At 35.8% G+C, this 27,288-nt stretch overlaps 1 protein-coding gene and 1 pseudogene across 1 annotated transcript in view; both read left to right on the top strand.

The window, feature by feature from the left end:
- The window catches only part of LOC107942609 (receptor like protein 21), a 170,246-nt gene that overhangs the window by 32,375 nt on the left and 110,583 nt on the right, over window positions 1–27,288 (top strand). The gene's annotated exons all lie outside the window — the stretch shown is intronic.
- LOC107942608 (pentatricopeptide repeat-containing protein At1g04840-like) lies at window positions 1,849–11,985 on the top strand (annotated as a pseudogene).

The raw sequence follows: 27,288 nt of genomic DNA, 5'->3' as shown, positions 1-27,288 counted from the left end.
ATAAATAAACTCTTATTTTTTTTAGTTAAATAAACTCCTAAATTATTAATTTAGTCATGAAAATGTTGATATAAAAGTATGAGAATAATTTATTAAATAAAAAATTAATTATTTTAAAATATTTAAAATATTTATATACATAATAAACTTAATTAAATTCTCTAGAAAAAAAATTTATATTCTTTTAAATTTTATGTTGATATATTATTTCTATTTGTCTAATAAAGTGCATAACGAGGCAATAACTATTTTTTATGTATAAATTAAACAATACTACAACTTCCGAAGTTAATAAGATTATATCTATACTCACCATCACAATTAGAGACAGGGGTGAGTATTCGATCGAATTGAGTTAAAAAATTTTGAATTAGTCGAGTTAACAAATCTTATTTTAGCAATCGAAATCAATTTAAATTTTTTTAAATCAAATCAAATCGAGTCAAAAAATTTCAAGTCGAATTAACGAATCCTATTATTTATACTCAATATTGCGTTTATATGGGCTGATTATTTAACTGGTAGACGAAGTACAAGATTATTTAACTATATAAACAATATAATGGTTTTGCATTGTAACTTAATAGGTAAACATTTATCAAAACGAAATAATTTTACCTTTTAAGTTAATGGTTTTGACTTTTAACTTTTAACTTTAAAAAATATAAACATTTATCAATACGACGTAAATTTACATTTTCGTATTCGGATTTTCGAATAACTCGAAACGTGTAATTCATATTCGAGTTAAACTAAAAATTTTAATTTTTTTATTTGAGTTGATCTGAATAACTTGATTAAATCGAATAACTCGAATTGTTTAATTTGAAATTTGATTTTTTTATCGAATTTTTCAAATCAAATCAAAATTTACTCACCCTTAATTAGTCATCATAACTAAATTAAAGTTGCCCCATTATGCAATTGCAAGTCTTCAAAGCCTAAAAGTTGTAACAATTCAAAATTTCAATGGAAATTAAAATTAATATTTTTATCATATATTAGTCAAAGTTTATTGCATCAACAATAAGTTAAGATAAAAACCTCAAATTTTAAAATATTTTTACCTCAATATAAAATTTAAGAGCTTTCATGTATAAAAACTAAAGGTTAGAGCTTTCATGTTTAAGGGCTTATTTATACTTCATCTTTATAAAAAAACACTTAAATAGAAGTTTAAATTATATAGTTAATCACTCAATTTTAGTAAATTTTCATTTTAGTCACTCGTTGTTAATTTGGCTAATGTAAATATTACATTACACTGATTTTAGTCACCTAATTTTCATAAGATAGAATTAATTTTATTTTTCGGTAAAAAAGAAAAGAAAAACTCAAAATTTTACAAGCAAGTACCTAGGTTTTTATAGAAAAAACTTGGAGTTTTATATGAAAAACCTACGTTTTTATTGGAATAGTCATATTATCTTTTTTTATTTCATTTATTTTTTTCATTTATAAAATTAATTTTAGCTTTTTCAATGAAAAGAAAACCTAATTTTTTACTAAGAAAATCATTTTATCTTTTTAATTTCTTTTACTTTCATATTTAGAATTAATTTTAATTTTTTTTTCCAATAACAATGAAAAAAAACTTGGATTTTTACAATGAGTTTGTTGGGTTTCCACGAGAATTGCTTGAGTTTTATGAATAACTCAATTCCTTAAAAAATCTAAAAAAAATTAGAAAAATAAGATTAATTAAAAAAATGGAGCAAAATGAAAATTTACTAAAATTAGATGGCTAAAATGGATATACAATTGCATTTTCGTTAGCCAAATTAACATGTGATCAAAATGAAATATTATTAAAATGAAAAAACTATTTAAAGAAAGTGATTTATTTACACCCTGATTTTATGAGCAAATTCCCCAGCACAAAGCCTATTTTGACAATAACAGTTCAAATGAAAAGTCTTCGCTTACTCTTTGAACGAAACTCTTCTCCCGCTAAAACCACCTCTTCTTCCTCCAAATTCAAACGCCCAAAGCTTTCTTCCATCTCTAATGGCTCTGATTCATCACAATCATCATCATCTCAAGATCCCCTTAAAACCCATTTCTCCTCTCTCATCAAATCCTCCGAAACCACCCTACAACTCCGGCAAATCCACGCTCAAATCCTGCGCCGCCACCTCTCTTCCAGTGCCAATCTCACCACCCTCTTAATCTCCGTTTCTTCTTCCCTCAAATCCATACCTTACGCGCTCTCTATTTTTAACTATTCTCACCACAAAAGCTTATTCCTTTTCAATGCTTTGATTCGTGGCTTGACGGAGAATTCCCATTTCCAATCCTCAGTTTCACATTTTCTTCTCATGTTGAGACATAGAGTTCGCCCTGATTAACTTACATACCCTTTCGTGCTCAAGTCTGTTGCGGGATTGGGTCTTCGTTTCCTTGGTCTGATCCTTCATGGGAGAATCATAAAATCTGGGGTTGAGTTTGATTCGTTCGTTCGGGTTTCGTTAGTGGAAATGTATGTGAAGCTCGAGGAAATGGGTTTTGCGTTGCAAGTGTTTGATGAAAGTCCTGAGAGAAACAAGAGTGAAAGTATATTGTTGTGGAATGTGTTGATTAATGGGTGTTGTAAAGTGGGGGATTTGGAGAAAGCTATGGAGCTTTTCGAGGCTATGCCTGAAAGGAATATTGGGTCTTGGAATAGTTTTATAAATGGGATAATGAAAAATGGGGATTTGAACAAAGCAATGCAGGTTTTTGATGAAATGAAGGAGAAGGATGTGGTTTCTTGGACTACAATTGTTAATGGGCTTTCACAGAATGGAGATCATCAGAAGGCGTTATCCATGTTCTTTAAGATGTTGGAGGTCGGTTTAAGGTCGAATGATCTTACTCTTGTTTCAGCTCTTTTCGCTTGCGCTAAAATTGGTGCACTTGAAGTTGGAGTCCGTATCCATAACTATTTTGTGGAAAATGGGCTTCGGTTGAATAAAGCAACTGCTGCTGCTTTGGTTGATATGTATGCAAAGTGTGGGAATATCCTGTCTGCTAGTAAGGTTTTTGAAGTAACTGTTGCGCGGAAGCGTGTGAAAGAGTAAAATTATTGTACTGAAAAATCACACTAAGTTCAATTCCCAGGAAAGAGAGGTGGATCACGAGGATCGCTTACATACCAGATCTTTCCTAGCCAGAATATCCCTCTATCGTAATTTAATAGCACAATAAATCACTACAATGACACTTGCAAAATATGCAGAACAAAAAATAAAGAACACTAGAATTTTAACGAGGTTCAGCAAATTTTGCCTACGTCCTCGGGCACTACCAAATATATTTCACTCCAAAAAATACAAGTGAAAGTTTACAAATAGGGAGAGAGAACAATTGCCTTAAGTAGAGATTGGCAAGTGTGGGATAAAGAAAGTAAGAAATGGTTAGGCCTATTTATAGTTGAGGTTCAAGGATCAACTTGCAATGTCCCTATACAATTAGGGACCAAAATTGCAATTATCTCATGCCAACTTTTAACCCAACTTGCCAACCAATTTTACTTTCTACTTTCGGTGACCACCCTTTTTGACTTTTCAAACAATGGGTGGGTTCCAATAATCTCCACCTTGAAGATTTGATTAGGCTAATCTTATCTTCACACAATTCTTTCTGCCTTTGACAACAATACTTGATAGTGCCTTCTTCAACTGTTAAACTTGCAGGATATTAATCAAGTTCAAACAATGTTCGAACTTGGTTGATGTTACCACCTTGGTCATCATATCTGCGGGATTATCTGCAGTCTTGATCTTCTGAAGACAAATTTTCCCCTCTTCAATAATTTCCCGCACAAAATGGAATCGTACGTCGATATGTTTTGTACGTGCATGATAGACTTGATTCTTTGCTAAATGAATAGCACTTTGACTATCACAATACACGTTAATATGCTCCTGAACCAACCCCAAGGTTTTAGCCATACCTTGTAACCAAATAGCCTCCTTTACAGCCTCTGTTACAGCCATGTACTCGGCTTCTGTGGTTGACAATGCAACTGTAGACTGTAGTGTAGACTTCCAACTTATTGGTCATCCAGCAAGTGTAAACACATAACCGGTGGTTGATCTTCGCTTGTCCAAATCACCGGCATAGTCAGAATCAACGTACCCAATAACACCTTTACCAAGTGTATTATCCTGCTTGAACAGTAATCCAACATCTACGGTCTTCTGAATATACCGTAGAATCCATTTCACAGCTTGCCAATGTCCTTTTCCAGGATTATGCATATACCTGCTCACTATACTAACTGCCTGTGAAATGTCGGGTCTTGTACACACCATTGCATACATCAAGCTACCCACTGCATTAGAATACGGAACTTGCAACATGTATTCTCGTTCCGTATTCGTCGAAGGAGATAGTTGTGTAAAAAGCTTGAAATGAGAAGCCAACGGGGTACTTACAGGTTTTGTCTGCTCGTTCATGCCAAACTGCTGTAATACCTTTTTCAAATACTGCTTCTGAGACAAGCTAACTCTATCATGAGCTCTATCTCTCCATATTTCCATGCCGAGAATCCTTTTAGCTTCTCCTAGATCTTTCATCTCAAACTCGAGATTGAGTTGAGTCTTCAATCTTTCAATTTCAACTTTGCTCTTAGATGCTATTAGCATATCATCAACATATAAGAGCAAGTATATGAAAGTTCCTTCTTGTAGCTTCTGAAAATACACGCAATGATCAAATTTACTTCTTGTGTACCTTTGCCCTTTCATGAACTGATCAAATCGCTTGTACCACTGCCTCGGAGATTGCTTCAATCCATAAAGCGACTTTGTCAGTTTGCAAACCCAATTTTCTTTTCCAGCAACCTTGAATCCATCTGGCTGAGTCATATAGATTTCCTCTTCTAAATCACCGTGTAAAAACGCGGTCTTCACATCAAGCTGAACTAGTTCAACATCATATTGCGCAACCAAGGCTAGCAAAATCCGAATAGACGAATGCTTCACAACTGGAGAAAACACTTCATTGTAGTCTATTCCTTCTTTCTGAGCGTAACCCTTTGTTACTAATCTAGCCTTGTATCGAATTTCATTTTTATCAGGAAATCCTTCCTTCTTTGCATATACCCATTTGCATCCAATTGCCTTCTTTCCCTTGGGTAGTGTCACCAACTCCCAGGTCTTATTTTTCTGAAGAGACTGCATTTCTTCATTCATTGCTTGCTTCCACTTTACACCATCAGGGTTACTTATTACTTCTGTGTAAGTAGAAGGAACATCATCATCTGTAATTGGAAATGCATAGGCCACTATATCATCAAAGCGAGCAGGCTTACGAATCTCTCTTCTTGGCCTTCTATATGCAATTGAATCTTGTTGCTGTAGAGATTCTTGGGTAGGAACCTCTTCATCATTTGTCCCTTCAATATTAGCTGGATCATCGTTAACCTTTTCAAGCTCCACCTGCTGCAAAGTACTACCGGTTTTGTCATCCTTTTGTGAATCCTTGTACTTCAACATGGTTGATTCATCAAAAGTCACATCTCTACTGAAAACAATCTTCCTTGTATCAGGAAACCAGAGACGATATCCTTTTACTCCATCAGTTATACCCAAGAATAATGCTTTCTTTGCTCTTGGGTCTAACTTAGATTCTTTTACATGATAATATGCAGTGGAACCAAATACATGCAAAGAATCATAATCAGTAGCAGATTTACCAGTCCACATCTCTATAGGAGTTTTTCCATTTATTGCAGCTGATGGCAAACGGTTAATTAGATGGCACGCATATGTAACTGCCTCAGCCCAAAATTCTTTGCCCAATCCAGCATTGGACAACATACATCCAACTTTCTCCAGTATAGTTCGATTCATTCGTTCTGCCACCCCATTTTGCTGTGGTGTATCCTGAATAGTGAAGTGTCGCACAATGCCCTCATCTTGGCATACTTGTAGAAATGGATCGTTTTTGTACTCAGTACCATTATCTGATCAAAGTCGTTTGACCTTTCGACCAGTCTGAGTCTCCACCATCTTCTTCCATTTCAGAAATGCATCCAAAACTTCACTTTTTCTTTTCATTAGATACACCCATACTTTTCTTGAATAATCATCAACAAAAGTAACAAAATAGTGCATACCTCCCAAAGAAGCTACTTTGGTAGGTCCTCACACATCACTGTGAACGTAGTCCAGAATTCCTTTCGTATTGTGAATTGCTGGACCAAATTTTACCCTCTTCTGCTTGCCCAGAACACAATGTTCACAGAATTCCATTTTGCAAGAATTTGCACTTTTCAATAAGCCTTGCTTCACCAATGTCTGCAAAGCTTTTTCACCAGCATGTCCCAATCGCATATGCCATAATCTGGTAGCCTCTGAATCTACATCTTTTGTAGAAACTATTGATGTTGATCCAATAACTGTACTTCCATTTAAAAAATACAAGTTATTTCTTCTTGTGCCTTTCATCACCGTCAGTTGCCCAGCTACTACTTTTAGTAATCCATCTCTCAAAGTGATTGTGAGCCCTTTAGATTCTAGGGCACCTAATAAGATGAGATTTTTCTTCAGGCTAGGTACGTAGCGAACATCTGTCAAGACTTGGATTGAGCCGTCGTGATTCTTCAATTGGACTGTACCCACTCCCATTGTCTTACAAGCACTATCATTGCCCATAAGAACAATTCCACCTTCTAGCTCTTTAAGACTAGAAAACCAGTCCTTATTAGGACACATATGGTAAGTACATCCTGAATCCAAAATCCACTCATCCGTTTGACATGCCATTGCCATGCCAACCAAGCTAAAGTCTGACTCCTCATCATGCTCCGCTACACATGCATTAGAAATAGCCTTGCCCTTTTGTAGCTTAGGACAATTCTTTTTCCAATGCCCTTTTTCACGGCAAAAGGCACATTTATCTTTGGCGGGTCTCCCTTTGGACTTTCCCCTTCTACCAGATTTGCTGCTGTGTAAACGACCTCTTACTGTTAAGACTTCTGCGGTTGTATCTCTGTGATCTCTTTTATCTTTCTTTCGAGTCTCAGATCTATACAACGCACTACAGACTGCATCAAATGTGATCGTGTCCTTCCTATGAAGCAATGTGGTGGTAAGATGATCATATTCATCAGGAAGGGAATTCAACAACAATAATGCCTTGTCTTCATCTTCAAATTTCTCATCCAAATTTAGCAAGTCTATTAAAATTTTATTGAATGAGTTCACATGGTCATTCATCGACATACCGGGTGCATACGTGAATCGATAAAGTTTCTTTTTCATATAAAGCCTATTTTCAAGACTTTTCGTTAGAAACTTTTCTTCCAGTGTATCCCATAACTTCTTCGCTGATGTCTCCCTCATGACAGAGTACTTCTGCTCTTTGGCCAAACATAGGCGGATTGTACCACACGCCTGTCTATTGATCTTGGCCCACTCCTTGTCATCCATCTTGTCAGGTTTTTCTTCAAAGGCTATATCTAGCTCTTGCTGACATAAGACATCCAGGATCTCACATTGCCACATACCAAAATTATTGGTACCGTCAAATTTCTCTACTTCAAATTTTGCATTTGTCACAGTAGTCCTTGCTGATGACGATGCTGCTGCCATTTTTCTCCTCAATCCCAACTACTGTATACGTGAACAGTACCGTATACATGAATAGTGCTGTATACGTGAATAGTACCATATATGTAAATAGTACTGTATACGTGAATAGTGCTATATACGTGAATAGTACTGTAAACGGTCGTATTCCCCAAGTACGAACCTGGCTCTGATACCAATTGTTGCGCGGAAGCGTGTGAAAGAGTAAAATTATTGTACTGAAAAATCACACTAAGTTCAATTCCCAAGAAAGAGAGGTGGATCACGAGGATCGCTTACATACCAGATCTTTCCTAGTCAGAATATCCCTATATCGTAATTTAATAGCACAATAAATCACTACAAATGACACTTGCAAAATATGCAGAATAAAAAATAAAGAACACTAGAATTTTAACGAGGTTCAGCAAATTTTGCCTACGTCCTCGGGCACTACCAAATATATTTCACTCCAAAAAATACAAGTGAAAGTTTACAAATAGGGAGAGAGAACAATTGCCTTAAGTAGAGAATGGCAAGTGTGGGATGAAGAAAGTAAGAAATGGTTAGGCCTATTTATAGTTGAGGTTCAAGGATCAACTTGCAATGTCCCTATACAATTAAGGACCAAAATTATAATTATCCCATGCCAACTTTTAACCCAACTTGCCAACCAATTTTACTTTCTACTTTCGGTGCCCACCCTTTTTGACTTTTCAAACAATGAGTGGGTTCCAATAGTAACAAAAGAGAAGGACATTCGTACCTGGAGTGTCATGATATGGGGTTGGGCAACCCATGGGTTTTATGGACAAGCTATCCGATGCTTCAAAAAGATGATGTTTTCAGGTGTGGACTTAGTAGTTTTCATTGAGCTCAACCCTTTATTCTAATCTTTCTGAATAAACTCAAGTTTGTCGTATTTGCAGGAATAAAACCCGATGCGGTGGTCTTTCTTACCCTCCTGACTGCATGCTCACATTCTAGACAAGTAGATCTTGGGCTTAACTTCTTTGACAGCATGAGGTTTGATTACTCCATTGAGCCAACCATGAAGCATTATACGTTGGTCGTTGATTTGTTAGGCAGGGCAGGCCGACTGGATGAAGCAATGAAGTTCATACAAAGGATGCCTATAAGTCCTGATTTTGTGGCATGGGGAGCACTTTTTGTGCTTGCAGAGCTCACAAAAATATTAAAATGGCAGAACTAGTGTCAGAAAAGCTCCTTCAGCTTGAACCTAAACATCCTGGGAGCTATATTTTCTTGTCAAATGTTTATGCAGCAGTTGGTAGATGGGAAGATGTGGAGAGGGTAAGAATGTTGATGCAGAATCAAGCTGTTGGCAAAGATCCGGAGTGGAGTTATATTAAAGTCAATGGACAAGTGCATAGTTTTGTAGCTGGTGATCATGATCATAAGCGTGCAAGAGAAATATACTTGAAATTAGAGGAAATAGTGTCTGGTGCAAGAGAGCAAGGATATATGCCTGAAACTGGGTGGGTTCTTCATAATATTGAGGAAGAAGAGAAGGAAGATGCATTAGGAAGTCACAGTGAGAAATTGGCGCTTGCCTTTGCCTTAATGAACACTCCTCCGGGGACAACTATCAGGATAGTGAAGAACTTAAGAGTATATGGAGATTGCCATTCTTTGATGAAATGTGCTAGTAAGATGAGCCAAAGAGAAATCATATTGAGAGATATAAAGAGATTCTACCATTTCAAGTATGGGGTCTGCTCATGTGGAGATTATTGGTAAAATGGTAAGTAACAGCAACATTAATTTGCTTTGCTGTTAATAGCACATGATTAGTGCTTCTACTTGGTTTATTTAGAATAATGCTTTTAGTTAAAACATGGATGTAGCTACAGCAACACAAGTTTTTTTGTTTGATAATTGGTAGCAAGTACATTAAATTTCTCCAATGGACCTTTCTGCACATATATATTAAACTTGAAACTCATTAGTTAAGTTTGTACTTTATTTAGGTATCTAATTAACGTTGTTAGATTTTTTCAATTTCAACTTATCATCTTGTGCCACTTCTTTCTCTTCCCTTTAGTGAAATTTAGCACTTTAAAAGATGGGTTGCATTTTGCTCCCTCTGTCAAAAAAATGGACAGATTAAGCTATACACGTTAGATCAAAGAGCAAATAGGTCTTTTTGTTTAAAAATCCATCAATTTTTGTTGTTAAAAATCAATCCATTTACATCAACATAAAATATATAACTGTTTGGGTATCTCATCATCCATGTTAGTTTTTAGCAATACAAATGGATAGAATTTTTAACAAAAAAAACAAGTTTATTGTTTGATCTAACATACAATGACTAATTTGTCAATTTTTTAAGTAAATAAAGCATAATGCTAATTGACTCTTAGTATAATATCTCTATGGTACTTTTATCAATACTATCTCTATTTATGAAATTAAAAATACTTAAATAATTAGATTTATTGTATATTGTGATAAAAAATTATGTAAGAAATGCATTTATTAAAAATCCATATAAAATCTAAATGATGATTGTAAAGTTAAATGTTCTGGTGCAAGAGAGCAAGGATATATGCCTGAAACTGGGTGGGTTCTTCATAATATTGAGGAAGAAGAGAAGGAAGATGCATTAGGAAGTCACAGTGAGAAATTGGCGCTTGCCTTTGCCTTAATGAACACTTCTCCGGGGACAACTATCAGGATAGTGAAGAACTTAAGAGTATGTGGAGATTGCCATTCTTTGATGAAATGTGCTAGTAAGATGAGCCAAAGGGAGATCATATTGAGAGATATAAAGAGATTCCACCATTTCAGGTATGGGGTCTGCTCATGTGGAGATTATTGGTAAAATGGTAAGTAACAACAACATTAATTTGCTTTGCTGTTAATAACACATGATTAGTGTTTCTACTTGGTTTATTTAGAATAATGCTTTTAGTTAAAACATGGATGTAGCTACAGCAACACAAGTTTTTTTGTTTGATAATTGGTAGCAAGTACATTAAATTTCTCCAATGGACCTTTCTGCACAAATGATATATGTCCCCATAAAGAACTTGGTGCTCACGGTATTGCATGACAGGTAGCCATAGGTTATTCGCTCTCTTGATTGGTATCTTACATTCCTCAAGGTCCAAAAGTTGTTCCTTCTTTTTGTCTAAAGTCCAAACCTAAGAAAAGCATTGATGGGCCTTTAAAACTTTGCTCATTTCACTACATGAACTATTGGATGTTTTGTGTTCAAATTAGTTTATGCCAGTAGTGAAAGTACATCTCTTTCTCCTTATCCAGTTATTCTTTTCAGTTGTCATCATCTTTCTGTGTCTTGCCTTCTGAAGTGTTTAGATGACTGCATTTCTCAATATAATTTTCATTTGACCTAAATAGTTGAAATTAAAGTCCCTTATCATGCCATTCATTACTTTGCTTCTATATGGTAGTTATTCTTCAATGTCCATGAATTGACATATATCACTGGAAGCATAATCTTACTTCTAAGCATGGGATTGACCTTCTTTAATGCAGGTTCTTCTGTAAGACTCAAACCATAGATGGGCAAGGCTTGAGAAAATAAAGTTGTAAGTGTTGAACCAGGAAGGACGATGTTGGCCATGTTATAAACATTCCTCCAGAATGACTAAACATCGAGGAAAAGGTTCAACCATGAGTGGCCCACTGAAACGTGCTTGGTCGAACACGTGCCAATTATCAGCTACGTATCAAATCCCACAATTATAAATGTAGATTGGGTTCCATGCTCTGGTTAATCCATTAGATGACACGGTCCATTGAAAAGGTACTAAATTACTGATGTTTGGTCCATATATGAATCTGTTTATTTAATGGCCAGCATTAATTGTTAATTCTCTTGTTTGCGGGTGACTTTTCCTCTAGCATGCCTTATGGAAAGAAGTGTCAGTGACAACCTTTTAATCAACAGCAACTTACCCTACTAATGAGCATTTGGAGCATTTCATAGCTCGTTCAGTTTATTCAAAGACTCATTTTTACCTGCACAGTATGTTCCCGCCCAGTAATCAGTGGGCCAATTAATGAAGGAGAGGATAGTTTGCTAGACACATGTTTTTTGTGTGAGCTTTCTAGTCTTTTATGTAGTTGTGGTGTTGACAATTTTTGTTGTTCTTTACATAAATTCTTATTGGCTAAGCGCTTGGTTTTCTTTTATTGGAAAGTGCATCACAACCTGTCGTTACTCAACAATGGCCAATTTTCTTGCATATCACATCTTCAGGCAATGTGATTATGTTGAAAATTGGCCTACCATGCTTGCTGTAATACTTCCGGATGAAGTACGTGCTAGCAATTGTTCATGCTGCAGCACGTATGCTTGCTGTAACAGCAAGATTTTTGTTTTAGTTTCACTGTAATCAGCCTAGTTGGAAATGAACAAGCTGATGACAGCTTGATATGTTTAGGTGTTGAATGACTAATTTAGGTGGCTTGTTTCTGTGTACAAGCAATGTTTTTAAAGTTAGTAGGCTACTTAGTGGTAGTAGGTAGTAATAACTGATGTAGTTGGCTATAAATGTATTGTTTTTTTTATTGAAAAATTAAGCATATCAGTGGTTAAAACAGATTGCTTCCTTGCTGCACGTTTGTGAGCAAGTAAATTATTCTTGCAGCTTGCTTCATTGTCTTGTTCTGTTCTCTGTTTTCTTCCTCTGCTGTCAAAAAACCCAACAGATTAGCTATCGTGAAGATTTCAACAAAGTCGGTTCGTGTTGATTCAAGGAAAAAAAGATATTACGATTTGATTTCCTCACCTAATTGTTTTACTATGCGAAGTTGGATTGTGAGGAATATTTTGTTGATTTCTGCATTTTGAATAAAGAGCTCTTAGGTTTGTGTGGCCGACGTTTATAGTTTTATCTTTCGATTTTATCTTTTTTTTGTCTGAAATTTAAAGTTTAATCAAAACTAATTATTATGTGTATGTAATAGCTATTTGAATTAAATTAAATTGACAAATCAACGTACACTAGTGCATACTAAAAAAAATGTAATATAAAATTAAACCAAAATTGAATCTAAAACTTAAATATTTTAAAACCTCAAACATATGGCAACTCTTCACTCCTCTTTCCCTCTGAAGTTATTTTAATTTAAAATATATTTTGTATAATGTGTTATAACAATTCAACTAAACAAAGTGATTCTCTTTGCATAACATATTATATGCTTATATAAACTTTTACATAATTTGTTATAGATACATTTTTAATAATTGAATGATGACTCCATTAAAAATGCAATATCATAATAATTCTACATTTCTTGCATTAATATAAAATTTTCCTTTTTTTTTCCTCCAAGCCTTGTTTATTATCTTTTGTTTTGCCTAACGGCAGTGCCAGCTTTCAGGCTAGCTATCGCCCGCCTTTTTCTCCCTCCCATTAATCCTTTTTTTCTTTTTTCTTCTCATTCACTCCACATGTCTTCTTTCTTTTCAGTTTGTAGATCTATTTTATGAGAATCTTTATTTTCTTCACAAGTTGTGATAGACAGATGACGACGCCTATGTTCGTTAAAACTTCATCGGCCACCAATAATTTTTCAGAATAATAAATAATTTCATGAGTCGATTTGGATTCTTGTTATCATAAGTTTTATATATTTTTTAGTTTGTTTTTTCATTGTTTAATAGGTTTTTAGTTTTAGAAGTTTTTGTCTACTCTTGTAACACGTTTTTTAGTCTTGCTTATGCATGTAACCTTAGTTTTACAAGTGATTTTAGAGATGGTTTTGTTACCGTCTTCTCTAGTTTGGTGAATGCTCAATTCTTTTGTCCATTTTTGCTCGTCACTTTGGACCATTCGAGGCTGGTTTTCTTTATCGCATTAAGTGCTTGTGATCACTCCAAATATATCGTGCTTAAGTTGTGATAAAGCCTGTACAAGCCCAATTTTTATGCCCGGGCCCAATTGACCCAACAAAACCGAACGGCCCAACAGACTAAGGCCCAAACCCAACAAAGACTAGGGTTTCAGAACCCTAGCCCCTCCATCAGCGCCGCATGCTAGGGTCTCTGACTTCTGCCCCGTCGGCGCAAACGGCGCACCTACCCCGTCCGTGTCACGTCTCCTCCATCGCCCTACACCTGCAAACAATAAAGAGAGAAGCAGACAACACAAAACAGGGGAAAGATTGAATCTTTTTTTTTTGTTCTTTCGGCTATAAAGCCGAACGTATCAAATAAGAAAAAGGGGGGATTTTTTGTAAAAAAAGAAAACCACATCAGAAATAAGAAAAGGAACAAAGGTTGCTGTGTTCTTCATTTTATTCTTTTTTGATTCGTTTACTTTCATTTATTTTTAAACAAATCCGTTAAAAAATATATCAATAAAAAGGAAAAGAAAAAAAGGAGCGCACCTGAATCGCTCTCTGGCTCCGTCGACGGAGGTTCTCTCGCCGTCGTCGGCCCGGATCTGAAGGAGGGATTCAGAGCCCTTGTCTCGGCGCTCGTAGGGGTTCAAGGACCCGATTTTCAAATCGCCCGAAGGCCAGGCTTTTTAAAAACCCTTTGTTGCGCTTCGTTGGCCGCCGTTTCGGTGGCGGTGCGACGGACAGACGGACGGTGGTGAAAAGCCAATCGTCGGAGGGCATGAAGAGAGAGTGGGGGAAAGAGTTCTGAATTTTTTTTTTAAAAAAAGAGGGATGAAATGATTTTTTTAGGGGTTTTGATTTATATAAGGATCCAAAACGGCGCCGTTTTGGAAGGGTCAGAAAGCCCCTAAAACGACGCCATTTTTGCATAAGACCCGAGACCCAACCCGTCTGCCTTAGGGGATCCGCGTGTTTTTTACGGAAGGGCTAATTTCACGTTTAACCCTTCCGCTTTTTAATTATTTTAAAATTAGGTTCTTTTGATCTTTTTAATTTTACCCGGAAATTGTTTTCGTTTTCAATTTGATCCTTACCCAAACTACGTCGTTTTAAAGAAAGGGTCATTTCTTTGTTGGTCCCTCCATGTTTTATGCTTGTTCAGAGCAGTCCTTCCCTTTTCGTTTATTTGCGTTTTGAACCCCCCGAATTTTGTTTTAATGTTTAATCTAATCCTTCTGCTATTTTGTTTATTTTCTTAACAAATTTATTATTATTATTATTATTACATATTCATTTATACCATCTAATTTTAGATTTAATCATATATATAAATATACGTCCATGATATATACCTACTTTTTTATATATACTTTATAATTTATATATACATATACACATTTTAATTTATGTACATATCTACACATATTTTTCATACTTTACTCATATATATATACATGTACTTATACATATTCTTTATATCTTAAAATCCATATTTTTCTTATGTATATATTTTATATTTTATATTTTATATATATGTGTTTATATATTCTACAATATATATTTATATGCATAATAAATACATATCTATATACGTTTCGATTTTTATAAACACATATATATGTATGCATACCTTTATATTTCTTATATTAAATACATATATATATATATTTATATATCCCTTTATACTTCTAAAATCATATATTTTGTATATATTCTTTATATTTTATGATTCCTATATGTACCCACATATATACTTTTTGTATTGTATGATTGTTATTTACGTATATATGTACGTACATACATACTTACACCTATTTTCATGTATAATAGCCTTATAATATGTGTACATACATGTATTTTTCATATTTCCATATACATACACATATATCTTTTTATTTTATATAATCTTACTCATTTTATTTATTTATTTATTTATTTACATGTCTATTATTATTATGCTCTAGTTTTTATTTATTTATTTATTATTTGTTATTGTGCTTGCTTGATCCTTTTATATATTAATCTTATTTTTTATTTTTATTTTGATCATGTCATTTTACTTACATTATCATCATCATTCCATTACACTCATTTTTTTGTTTAGATTTCAAAAAAAAAAAGAAATTTTAAAAATAAGTAACACTCGGTATTTTGGATCTTCGAGAGAATCGAGTCCTAACGTATTGGGTTCCGACTTTCTTCGTTGAATTTAAATAATCGAGATTACTCTTTTAAAAATGATAAAAAAGCTCGTTATCGAGAATTCAATACGTTGTGTCCCAACGGATTGGACGTAACACGGTGTTTTCTCGAGACGAGGATTTTTCGAAATAAACGTAATATTCAATGTTTAATCTTTTGAGAAATTGTGCCCTAACGTATTGGGTTGTGATTTCTTCATTTGATTTAAACAATTGAATATCCTTTTAAACTTTATTACATGGATCTTTTCAAACTCAAGTTTTAAACAACCTCAGGAATTAAAAGAGGATCGTGTCCTAACTTACTGGTCGTAATCCCTTTTTTAATTCGAGATCGTTAAATATCTTTTAAATAAGCTTTTTTCATTCGCGTATTGGGAATTCGACATATTGTGTCTTAACTTGCTAGATATGATATTCTGTCTCGAATAACGTGAAATATGCCACTTTTCCTGAAAATTTTCAACGTTTTAATACAAGGATCGTATTTTTAAAATTCTTCTAAGTTCTCAATTTTCGACACTAAGACATTAACTAATCAACTAGGTACCAATTTTGGGCGTATCGAGGGTGCTAATCCTTCCTCGTGCGTAACCGACTCCCGAACCCGTTTTTCTGAATTTCGTAGACCAGACTTGTTGTTTTAATAAAATTAAATTGTTTATTAAAAACAACCACTTTTCGAGGTGATCCAATCACCCCTCATAAAAAAGGATTGGTGGCGACTCCCGTTTTTTTATTTTCGTCAAAACCCAAGTCGACCCCGTTTTTCATCCAAAAAAATGGTGTCAACAAAGCCAATTGTCAACATGTCATGATGTTCTATTTATGCTAAGGCTAAAGCCTTCGTTGGGTTGTTGGAGCTTGTCATTTACCATCTACGACGAGTGCTTATTTTTTTCCCTGAATTGTATGATTCCATTCATTGAATGAATTAACGAATTTACCTTTCAAAAGAAAAAAAAAAGTCATAAATTTTGAAATACAAAATGAATGTGTTTTGATATTTTTAGGGCAATGGTTTAGTGGTTTAAATTTTTTTATTTAATATGGTGAATTTAATTATAATTTTTTATTTATTAGATAGTAGAATATCTCTTACCATTTATAAGTAAGTTTAGGTTAAAATATTTTATTAAATTTTTGGACTTTTCACAAATTTTAAATATAATCTGTTTACTTTTATTCAAGAATTTAATCTCTCTGCATATAAAGGAGGTAATTATGGCAAGGGGAATTACCATGGCAGAGGTAGCGGAGGCTGAGGAAGAGATGCTGGATATGCTGAAGAAAGATAGATGGCTGAGAAACAGAAAAACTTTAGGAACAAAATTCAGTGTTAGAAGTATGGGGATGTGAAGGCAGATTGTTGGAAAAGGGGAAAACAAGCAAATTATGCGGAAGATGATGAAGAGATTTAAGTTATTTATGAGTTGTCTAGATGACACCATAGCTTCAACTAACATTTGGCTTCAAGGGCGTATATCTCATGATGAAGAGATTGTCTCTCTTCTTTTTTCTCATAACATATTATACGCCATGATAATAAATTTTGATATGCCTATAAATTTGAGTCTCTATTATTTGTAATATGACATGTTTTAATTATTTTTTATATTATGCCATGATTTGGTTCACTCCATAAGTTATATAAATTTATTATAATAATTCAATTAATTTAATTTAGATTAATTTTACATTTTTGTCCTAACTTTAGTTTTTAATAATTGAATCATCCCACCATTATATTCAATTACAAGTGTAATACGATTTTGCGTCATCCCGCACCATTATTCTCAGTGTAATTTTTGGTAGTGAGCATTGAAGGGGAGAGAGAGAGAGAACAAAGAAAGAACTTACTGTAATTTTTGGTGTATGTAATCGATAACCCTCAATGCTTAAAATGAAAAAGAAAATAGAAAACAAACGTGGCAAAGTTAGTTACAATGCCAGCTAATTCGTTATTGCTATCCACATGAAGAATTTTATAACCCCAACTACGCGATTTTATGTCTACCAGCTCTCACTTTTCATATTTTTTGGCCATTAGTTATTCTAAGATTTAACATCACCGTTAAGCCATGTTTAAACTCTTTTTCTTATATAATAATTATATTATATTTAAAATTGAAAAAACTAACCAACCAAATATATATTAATTAATTAATAGAAGTTTTTTGGTCATCGATTAAAATAAATCAAGAAAGACGTTGGAACCACCAACTTCTCTTTAAGAACAACACGAATACAAGAATCTATGCACAACAAGTTCTAAAATGTATTAAGTAAATTCATCATCATGCCTTAAAAAAGAAGATCTCGATATATCTGCTTTTGCCAAAGCATCCGCCATACCATTACTTTGCCAGTGAATAATTGTGAACTGAAACTTAGCCAATTGAGTGATATTAATTATAGAAATGATTCTTCTTGCAACCATAGATGAAACACCACTGAGACTAACAAACTTGGAGAAACTTGATTTGAGTTTTAACATCTTCAGGAACAACACAATTTCGTTTCTTGAAGGACTTTCAAACTTAAATTAGTCCTTGGATATGCATAATAACACTCTGCAAGGCTCATTAATAGATATTAAAGGTACTGAAGCTATAACTTTTTTTTCTTGATAATTCTTTTTAAAATATTTCATAATTAATTGTTCTGAATTTGTACATTCACTTCTCACATTTGTGGGTTTTTTTTGTCCTCAACTAAATTAAACTTATGCAAATTTCTTGAATATTTAAGTTAAGAGTTAACGTCAAAGTCAAGAGTTGATAAGTATTTTGTGGTCCATTCATATCTTTATTACAAAAAAAAATATTCAAGAAATTTGCAGCTAGTTGGAGTTTTGCAATAAGGAATTTCCACCAAGAGTTTTGGAGGAATCATATCTCTAACAAAAAAAAAAAGACCTTCATTTGACTAAATTTTTTAGTATTTATTTTAACTTCCATTTTTATTAAAAAAAAAGGTAAAAAAATATGCCAAACAGGGTCTTTAGGTTACTTTGTTTAGAAGTATATTATGTTATAGTACCATATAAGTTAGAGGAGCACAAGTTTAGATTCATCCAATTTTTGAGGAATTAATTAAATATATATTATTTTAATATTATAGTGTATAGGGGCAAAGTTAGAAAAAATTTTTTGTGGAGTCGAAATTAAATTATAGTTTTTACAATAGTTAAAAATAATAATTTCACTATTTTAAAAGCATATATGTTGTAAGCACTAAATTTTTGTCCGACTAGAGTTTGTGTTTAATTTTCAAAATTTCAAAAAAAAATTTTAAAAATAAAAATTGCATTTTGATCCCTAAATTTTTCCTAAATTTCATTTTGACCCTTAAACTTTCTTTAAATTTCACTTAGACCCCTAAATTTTCATTAAATTTCATTTTAATCCTAAATTTTCTAAAAATTACATTTAGCCCCAGAAGTTTTGCTGTATTTGTGATTTGGTCCTTCAGACAGGTTACGTGATTTGGGGCACCCACTTCCCAGATTTTCAGGCCACAAACATGGGTGGCTGCTCCTTCACCCACTACCTGCAAACAATGAGAAAGAGGACAAAATTTGGAGCTTTTAAAAAGAAAAAAAGAGAAGAGGAAGAAAAAAAGGAGAGAAAAAAACAAGCAGAATTTTTAGAGAAAAATAAAAAAAGAAGCTCTCAATCCGGCCGATTGCCTCCACCGCCACCACGTCCGTTGCGCCACCACCATTGTCATCTCACCATCGAGTCCTAAACGCAAACAAAACAAAAACAAAGAAAAAAGCAAGCAAAAGAGAAAAGGAGAAAGTGCAAAGAAGAAAAAGAAAAAGGAAAAGGGGAGAGAGCATACCTCCGTGCACGCCATTGTCGGCCGTCGCACCAGGCGGAGGGACATCACCGGCGAGACAAAGGAGGTGCTGCTGATCGAGGAGAAAGAAAGGAAGAAAAAGAAGAAGGAAAGAAGAAAAGGGGACGAAGAAAGAAAAAAGAAAAGAAAAAAGAAAAAAAAAACTAAAAAAAATAGCAGGCCATTTTGGTGGACCAGATTCAGCCCAACAAGAAGCAGCCCAAACCAGTCCTTTGGCAGCAAATAGCAACAGCCCAACAGCAAAAAAAATAATAAAAGGGGAGGCCCAAAATTTAAGCCCATAACTTTGGGCTTTTGGGTAATTTTTTTTCTTTTTTCTTTTTAATCTATTTTATTTTATTTTATTTTATTTATTTAAATGGTGTTTTATTTAATTTAAATTAGTATGCTTTAAAACAGTTTTCATAAATATTATTATGTCATTTAATTGCATATTTTTTTTAAAAAATAATAATATTTTAATGTATAAGGCAACGAACCGATTTAGCATCGAGTCATCGAATTCATCGCTATGTTGGGTGGATATCGATAGCTCGTGTTAAATTCGGGACACCCTTTTAAAAATAAAAATATTCAAAAATCCTCGTATTTTAATAAAAATTCTCGTGTTTTATTAGAATCCCGATTAAATATTAAATTGAATTGAGTTAACATTAATTCGATGGTTTCATCGCCATATCGGGATGAATATCATCGATTCGTGTTAAATACGGTATTTTTTAAAGAAAAATTGTGTTTCAAAAATTTTCATGTCTTCAAAATTTCTCGTGTTTCGTATTTTATCAAAAAATTTATGTTTTCAAAAACAAATTTTCTGTTTTAAAAATTTTCGTGTTTCAAAAAGAAGATTCGTGTTTTCAAAAATAAAAATAAAAAATCTCGTGTTTTAAATTCTTTGTGTTTTTTTAAAAAAAAATTTGTGTTTCTAAAATTCTTGTATTTTAAAATTTTCGTGTTTTCAAAAAAGAAAAAGTTGTTGCGCTTTAAAATTCTCGTGTTCAATCGGATCACGACTAATATTAAATTGAACTCGTATTTTTGAAAATGAAGACAATGCGCGTTTAACGAGATACCAATTTTGGGCGTTGCGAGGGTGCTAATACCTTCCTCGCGCGTAACCGACTCCCGGACCCTAATTTTCTCTGGATTTTTACGTGGACCTAAAATTACCTCTTTTTTAGAAAAGTTTAAAAATAAATTTTTCTTCTAAAAAGAGAATTTTATAGGTGTCCGATCACACCTAGAAAAAATATCGGTGGCGACTCCTTTTTCAAATAAAATCGAGATTCAGTTTTCAAATTTACAATAATTACTTCGACTAGCGCCCGTGCCGAAATTTTTAGGTCGCTACAGCTGGCGACTCCGCTGGGGAACCTTTTTGAGAGTCGAGTCGAATTAAACTCGCGTTGTCAAAATTTTCAAAGTTTCTTGTTCAAATTAACATTTAGTCGTGATCCTTAAATTTTTTGTTTTCAAAAAAATCATGCATTTGCATCGTGTTGTATATATTCTAACTTGTTTTATCAGGTTGTTTTTCAGCTTTAAATTTTTGCGGTTTTAGTTTTGGTTTAGTTTTTCTAAATAAAACGTAAAGGTTTACAAGTTTCTCCCCACACACCGTGCACGTGCATTTATGTTGCATAACATGAGCTCTATACCCGGGCTCTGTCCCTGTTAAGAGAAAGTAAACGCTACGCCTTCGTGAGTTAACTCGTTCCTCCGCACAGGCTAGTGAATACTTTCGGGTTACATATGACTTATGCTTTCGTGAGTTAACTTGTCCCTCCGCATAGGCATAAGTAAATGTAATCCCTCGAATTGATCTCGTAAGCCTATGATGGGCCATGACCGAGGCTCTGTACTAATCTTAGTAGATGACAGTGCAGACGATTCGAGTACCCACCTAGAACCAAAACCGCATATAGTGAACCATACGAGCTATCCAATTAGAGCCATGCCGAACCTCTGTCCGCTTATAGTCATCAAAATAAGTACACGGGGAAAATGCCTTTTGCCTTTCATTTACACTGTTTATGCAAAATAATTGGATTGGGTAGTTTAATTTGTTTTTCAAATTATATTTGTTGTGTTTACTAACCAAGTTTGTTTGTTTTTACTTTTATTTTCATCATGCATCATAGGCATCATATTAGGAAGGTGTTGATTAAAAGTTGGTTGCCAAAAAACGGGTTTCTGATGGAAGAGTCAATTACACAAATAACCAAGAAGAATGCCGTGGTTCGGGACTGGTCTCTAAAAATTCAGAGAGAAAAGGGGGATAGTCTAGTGGAAGGGTGTGTCACTAATTTGCCCGAACATATAACTGTAAATGTTCGCCAAAATAACTTTGAGGATTTGGTTCAAATTTGGAATCAGTGGGATTCAGACACTAGAGACATTTTCACTCAGAGGTATGGATATATAGCTCACCTGATCACCATCCGTGTAGACGAACAGTTGATTCAAGCCATGGTTCGGTTCTGGGATCCAGCTTATCAGTGTTTCACCTTCAATCAAGAAGACATGACTCCAACCATAGAAGAGTATGCTGCTTTACTCCGCATCGACAATGTACAATTCGGCAAAATATATGTGAAGGAGCCTAAACCGATGACCTTCAAGAAAAAGTTAGTGAGACTGACAGACATGACTGATGCATGGGCCGAAAAACAGATAAAGAAGAAGAATGAAACCATTTGCATTCCATGGTCCTCCCTACGAGATTTGGCTCTGAACCATCCCAACATGCTGAAAAGGGTAAATCTATTCGCTTTGGCCATTTACGGTTTGGTCATTTTCCCAAAAGTTCTTGGACATCTCGAAGTTGCAGTAGTTGATTTCTTCGAAAGGTTAAAACAAGGAATCAACCCTGTCCCGACCATCCTAGCCGAGACCTTCAGGTCCTTGAGTAGTTGTCGAAGAAAAGGGGAGGGACGATTTATCAGATGCGCGCAGTTGCTAAATGTTTGGATTTTGAGTCACTTCTGGAAGGTAGAGCGCACTCCGTTCCATATGTTTTCTAAAACATTCTCCCCGCTGGAAGCTTACCTCAATAAAGAATGGCCGAAGGAAGTCACCGAGCAACATTGGGTATCAGTTTTTCAAAATCTTCGCACCGAGAATATAACATGGAGAGCACCCTGGATCCGTCCTTCAGTTCTGCTATACAAATGTGGAAGCCAAGATTGGGTACCTCTACTCGGGTTATGGGGAGGAGTTGGATATGCTCCACTATTAGTCCAAAGGCAATTTTCTTCGCGACAATTCCTCCCCGCAACTGGAGGATTAGCACAGTTCGAGTTCGCTTTTGCGGGTGAAGGATATATGAAGAGAGTCCGAGACACTGCAAAGTATTGGAAGGAAATTCATTTCATGGAATTAGCTTTGTATGTTGATACCCTTACCCAAGATTACGACATATGGAGGAAGCAACGGGTAAATAGTCAGCAAATCTCATCAACAAACTACACCATCCAGAATCCTTTCTCGGAGAAAACGCCGTCTGAGCTAGAAATGGCAAGACAAGAATTCGAACGAGAAAAGGCCAAGATGTCTCGGGACCTTAGTGCCCTTCAAGAAGAAAACTATCAACTGAAGATTGAAGTTCAGGTTGAAAGGTCCAGGACTGAAAAGTACAAAGAGAAGCCGAGATTGTGAGAAACGACTTAAGGGACCTTCATTTAGAAAACAAGAAATTAAGAAACACTATAAAGAATAGCGGGTTGGGCAAGTCGACAGCAGAATGGAAGGAAGAAATTAGCAATATCAAGGGAGGAATGGAGTTTTGGAAGGGAAAAGTAAAGAAAGAGGAGGAAAAGGCTGCGCGCGCTGTGATAGAGTTAAGAAGGAAGAACGCCGAGTATGAAATAGTGACTGCAAAATTTGCGAATAGTCAGTCTGAATATCAAGAATTAAAAAGGAAAGCACGAGATCTAGAAAATATGCTGCAATCTCATCAACAACAATTAGATAACCTCCTGAAGGCTCTAGAGGAAAAGCATGATCAGTACGATAGGGACATTCAGGCGTATGAAGGAACTCTCAAAGAAAAAAAAATGCAACTCGACTTCTTGATCAATGAAATTCGCAAAGCGGCTATGCAAGTTGTTCAATTATCAGATGAAGCCGAAGTTATCAGTTGCCAATTCCCTCCGAGCCAAAGATCGAGCATATCAGAGTTTTTAGAGCAAGTGAATAAACAAGGCAATGTGGCTAGGAAATTTGTGTAACTGTTGGAAAAATGAGAACTTTGTGTAATAGACTATGTTGATAAATGAAATGCCTAAATATGGGGCTATCTTGAAATCAACACCAAATTCTTGCATGTTTACTCATAACTAACATTTATGCATCATTTATTCTTTGGACATTCATCCATTCATATACTCATTCATTCATTCATCACGAGTACATATCACCATAATCATCCACCGAAACTAAAGAACCGTATAATCTGCAGTTGCAAGATTTCAAATCTGGAACCACGCAATTCCTATAAAACGTGCCGACAAGCTAGAGTAATGGAGGATGAATTCAATGAGAGAATTGAAAGGATGGAAAGGGCTCAAAAGGAATTACAAGAGTAACTGGCCAAATCGCAGCAAGAGACGAGAGACCTAATGGTGAGATCTCGAGAGGAATCACTCGAGCAAAGAGATCAGATGGCTAAAATGATGGAGATGATGACAACTTTGGTCAAAGGAAAAGGACCCATACAGAACTCCGATGTTATGGAACCTCGGTCAAGAATTCACCATGATCAGGATCCACTTTATCCCCCAGGATTTACTCCACCTCATGTCCACGCAATGCAACGAGGATACCCCCAAAGGGAACCTACAGGCCTAGAACAACATCCTGCTCCGCCCACTAATTTGGGGCAAGGAATGTTAGCGTCGAACCTTGGGGCTAGTCCTGCTAATCCACTAGTTCCAGATCTGGATGACCTAGCAGAGGCAGCCAAGTTGAAATTGGATAACCATGACGCAAAATATAGGAGTCTAGAGGAAAGACTCAAAGCAATAGAAGGCACTGAAGTCTTCTCCGCACTAGGTGCCAAGGAACTCAATTTGGTACCTGATCTAATTTTTCCTCCGAAGTTCAAAGTGCCTGATTTTGAGAAATATGATGGGACAAGGTGCCCAAAAGCACATCTCATTATGTTCTGTCGAAAAATGACCGGTTATGTGAACGAGGATAAGCTACTCATACATTGCTTTCAAGATAGTCTAACAGGGTCAGCTCTTCGGTGGTACAATCAACTTAGTAGAGAAAAGATTCGATCCTGGAAGGACTTGGCGTCAGCATTTTGCGAACAGTACAAGCATGTATCGGATATGGTGCCAGACCGTATGACCTTGCAAATGATGGAGAAAAAGCCATCAGAGACCTTTAGACAGTATGCGCAGAGATGGAGAGACGTCTCAGCTCAAGTGGAACCCCCACTAACAAAAACGGAGATAACCGTTCTCTTTATCAATACTTTAAAGGCACCGTTTTATGACAAATTAGTGGAAAGTGCCACGAAAGATTTCGCGGATATTGTAATATCTGGTGAACTCATAGAGAACGCCGTCAAGAGCGGTAGAATGGAAGGATCAGAAGGCTCAAGAAAAGCAGCACCCTTAAGGGAGAAAGAGCCAGAAGCCCTCATGGTGGGAACTGGGAGTCGTTACATTCCCAATTCGTATCCTAATCAACCCCGACCTCGAGATTATCCACCCTCGAGTTTCCATTATCCCCCTCAAACCCCTTGCTACCAAGCACCACATCCGTCCTGCCCCGTATACGCTACGAACAACCAAAGACCCGTCACCACTTTCCCACAAAACACGGTACCCACCCAAAGCCAACCCAAAAACGAACCAAGACCATCAAGGCATAATCCCGAGAGACCGCAATTTACCCCAATCCCTGTGTCGTATGGGGAATTGTACCCAAAACTTTTAGAAAAATAGCTAATTTCTCCCCATTACATGGCACCCCTTAAACCTCCATACCCAAAGTGGTACGATCCAAACGCTAGTTGTGCATACCACACAGGGAACCAAGGGCACTCTACTGAGAACTGTCTCGCTTTCAAAAGGAGAGTTCAAGGACTCATTGATGCGGGTATCCTACGATTCGATAGTGCTAGTAACGCCACGAAGAACCCGTTCCCTAACCATACCGAAGGGAATGTGAGCACAGTGGGGAAAGAGGATGAATGGAAGGTCAGAAGATGTGTATCAGAAATAAGGACGCCTCTGCAGAAAATCTGGGAGGTATTGGTTAAGAAAGGATTGCTCTGTCACTCTGATAGAATTTTTGGAGAAGAAGGTCAAAGTTTTTGCAATTTTCATGGGATTGTTGGGCACGACATTCAGTCGTGCGAGGACTTTAAAAGGTTACTTCAAGACTGGATGAATAATAAAGAGATCAAGGTCCTTAACAAGAGTGAAGATGCCAACGAAAGAGAAGTATGTGTCTCTGATAGCCAATCACCAGGTCCCCCTTATAGTGCTGATCGACCGTTGGTAATTTATTACGACGCGATGAGAGAGCCATTGAAACCACAGATGGTAATTGAAGTACCATCTCCTTTCCCGTATAAGGACAACAAAACAGTACCGTGGAGATATGATGTTAATATCGTTACACCGGAAGTTGAAAAGTCCAAAGCCATAATTGAAGATGTTGGGGAGGTAGGTCATTTTACTCGAAGTGGACGATGTTATTCTAAAGAAGTTGAATCGGTAAAGAAAAGTAGCGACTCGAAGCAAAAAGGGAAAGCAGTGATGCACAAGGTCGAAGTCGAGCAAGAAATTCCACCCGTGCAAGAAACTAAAAAGCTTGTGAATGAGGAAGAAGCTCAAGAATTCTTGAAATTTATTAAGCACAGTGAATATAGTGTGGTGGAACAATTGAGCAAGCAGCCAGCACGAATCTCAGTTCTATCTCTACTGTTAAATTCAGAGCCACACCAGAACGCTTTATTGAAGGTGTTAAATCAAGCTTACGTGGCCAACAACATATCTGTCGAAAAGCTTGATAGGTGGGTAAACAATCTGAATGCGGACAACTTTATCTCTTTTAGTGATGATGAGATACCGCTAAATGGTAGAGGTTCGGTGAAAGCGCTGCATATCACGACCCGCTGCAAGGGCTACATAATACCGAACGTACTCATCGATAATGGGTCAGCGTTAAATGTTATGCCATTGGCTACGCTTTCCAAAATACCGATGGATTTGTCCTACTTAAAGCCCTGTCATTCCATGGTAAGGGCATTCGACGGGACGAAGTGCAAAGTCATGGGAAAGATCGAAATCCCTTTGGAAGTGGGCCCCTACATCTATGAGGTCGAATTTCAAGTCATGGACATTACACCCTCTTATAACTGCCTTTTGGGAAGACCTTGGATTCATTCTGCTGCAGCAGTCCCATCATCCCTCCATCAAAAAGTGAAATTCATCATGGATGGCTGTTTGGTCACAGTCGAAGGCGAAGAAGACATTATCGCATCTATCTCTGTTGATGCGCCATACCTGGAAGTAAGCAAGGACGCAGTGGAATGTTCCTTTCGATCCCTTGAATTCATCAATGCCACTTTCGTCGCTGAGGGAAATAGAATTCCGATGCCAAAACTGTCGAGAAATACCAGAATGGGTGTCAAGTTGACCGTAGGAAGGGGAGCTTGTGCGAGAAGAGGTTTAGGGAGACATATGCAAGGAATAGTGAGGGCTTTAAAGCCAGTGCACCACAAGGCCCGATACGGTTTGGGGTTCCAGCCTGACATGCGCCAAAGAAGAAGACAATGGAAGAAGGATCAAGAAAGAAGAATT

This window comes from Gossypium hirsutum, chromosome D02, assembly GCF_007990345.1.
Source record: "Gossypium hirsutum isolate 1008001.06 chromosome D02, Gossypium_hirsutum_v2.1, whole genome shotgun sequence".
Taxonomy (NCBI): Eukaryota; Viridiplantae; Streptophyta; class Magnoliopsida; order Malvales; family Malvaceae; genus Gossypium; species Gossypium hirsutum.
This window is presented reverse-complemented; position numbering and strand designations above follow the sequence as displayed.